This window comes from Protopterus annectens, chromosome 9.part0, assembly GCF_019279795.1.
Source record: "Protopterus annectens isolate FY-2018-M chromosome 9.part0, PAN1.0, whole genome shotgun sequence".
NCBI lineage: Eukaryota > Metazoa > Chordata > Ceratodontiformes > Protopteridae > Protopterus > Protopterus annectens.
In genome coordinates this window covers 415795341-415797840 of record NC_056743.1, presented here as the reverse complement: position 1 = coordinate 415797840, position 2500 = coordinate 415795341, and positions in this window count along the sequence as shown.

Sequence of the window (2500 nt, the reverse complement as noted above, 5' to 3'; positions counted from 1 at the left end):
CTGGCAGACAGGTTCAGTGCAAACTTTCCCCCCAAATGAGCAAATGACTATCCCAGAGTGTAGACTCCCTGACATCACAGATGCACAGGTGAGAGCTGCCCTCTCCAAAGCAAAAAACACAGCATCAACGGTCTTCCAGGCTGCATTTTACATGAGCTCCAAGAAAAACTGAACCCTCACTTAAAATCACTGTTCAGTCTCAGCCTTACAACAGTATATGTACCCAAAGAATGGCATACAGCAACAGTGGTCCCACTCCATAAAGGTGGTGCCACAACGGACCACGGAAACTATCGCCCTATAAGTTTAACTAGCCTGGTCTGCATAGCTATGGAGCGTATCTTCATGGAACTCAAACAAAGACATTGGGAACCTCCAAACACTGGATCCTACCGAATTTGGCTTTAAGGGCAGATCTTGCCTCTTGAACCTGGTCAATTTCTTTGAAACAGTCACCAAGGCCATAGATGAAGGGAAGGTAGTCCACACAGCCTACCTTGACTTTGCAAAAGCCTTCGACACAATACCCCACTCGGGCATCATAAATAAGCTCACCAGCTTAAATATCAACCCCTATGTCACAAGATGGGTTGTAAACTGGCTTAGGGAAAGAACCCACATGGTCAGCATTGCAGGTGCCATGTCAAACTAGACCAGTTACAAGTGGCGTCCCACAAGGCTCAGTCCTGGGACCTCTCTTGTTCAGTATATATTTCTCTGAGGTACAGGCTAACATAGGAGGACTATAGCTGACAAAGTTTGCAGATGACTGCAAACTGGGGGCCATAATAGACTCGCTGGCTGACACAAGCATCCTCCAAAAAGGTCTCACAGAGATGGATAACTGGTGCCAGAGCCAAGACCTAAAGCTAAACGCCAAAAAGTGCATAGTCATCCCCTTTAGGAAAAACAAAGTGCCCACAAATTACCACATAGGTGGTAATCCATTAAGTGCAGAAGTTATTAGGGATTTGGGGACCCAAGTAGATTGCAACCTTTCCTTTGACAATCACATTGCCAAAGTGGTTAGAAAGACATTCTATATAGCCCACCTTATCATGAAGGTGTTCACATCTAGATCAAGAGAGGTCATTGTGCCCCTCTACTCATCAGGCCCATAATTGAATACAATGTCCCATTTGGGATGTACCTTACCAGACACCTGCTACAACTAGAAAGACCCCAAAAGTACCTCACACCAAGAGGATCAAGGGACTCAAACAGATGCCCTACGCAGTTAGGCTAAAAAAACTCCAGCTCTACTCAGTTGCTTACCGCCTACTCAGAGGCGATCTGTGCCTGACGTATATGGCCATGTCCAACCCAGAATTAATGGACATGCTCCACCTCAAGAAATCCAAATCCATCAGAACTACACGCTCCAGTGGCTTAAACATCAGCACAGAAATAAATAGAACATGCTGGAGGGACAGATTCATATCCCAGAGGCTCCCCTCACTCTGGAACAAAATCCCAATCAAGGTCAGACAGAGCCCCTCAATGACCCTTTTCAAGAAGAATCTTGACGTTTGGATGGGAGATCGTAAATTCACCCCTGGGATCTCTTCTGTGTCACTGCTAGACAGAGGCACAGTAAACTAACCTTAAATGCGATATCTTCTGTGACCAACTATACAGAGGCACAGTCAACTAATCTGGAACAAAATCCCAATCCAGGTCAGACAGAGCCCCTCAATGACCCTTTTCAAGAAGAATCTTGACGTTTGGATGGGAGATCGTAAATTCACCCCTGAGATCTCTTGTGTGTCACTGCTAGACAGAGGCACAGTAAACTAACCTTAAATGCGATATCTTCTGTGACCAACTATACAGAGGCACAGTCAACTAATCTAAGAAGGATGGTGAAAGCCTAACACACTCTGGCTAGGCTTGTAAATGCCCTAGGGCAGATAGCCTAGTATCAACCTATGAACCTATAACATATGGGTATGAGTATGTATGTATATGTATTTATAGTTATGTTGCCTTTTTGCTCTGGTAATATATACATGTATATATGGTGCTTTTTGAGACATTGGGATGCGTCTCTTTAAGGGAGACATATTTAATAGGGTAATGAAAACACCATGTGTAATCCACTGATGACGCCTAAAGGGGTGAAACATGTTTGGAGTGTATTTTATTGTCTGCGAGCTAATAAAATATTTATGCTCCTTCTGACCTGGTTATTTTGGTCGATAGTGCAGTGCTGGAATATATATATATATATATATATATATATATATATATATATATATATATATATATATATATATATATATAGTCATGAGACCTGAGAGTGTATGCATCTCTGTAGTATTTTGGAGAGTGGAGAGAATAGCTATCTTGGTGGTGGTTAGCTCTGTGGAGGGGGAATTATATGTGATACTTTCCAGTGTGGGAACATAACTTTCTGGCAGAGATCAGTTAATCAAGATGGATACTGGGGGTGATATATACACACACACACACACACACACACACACACACACTATCCATC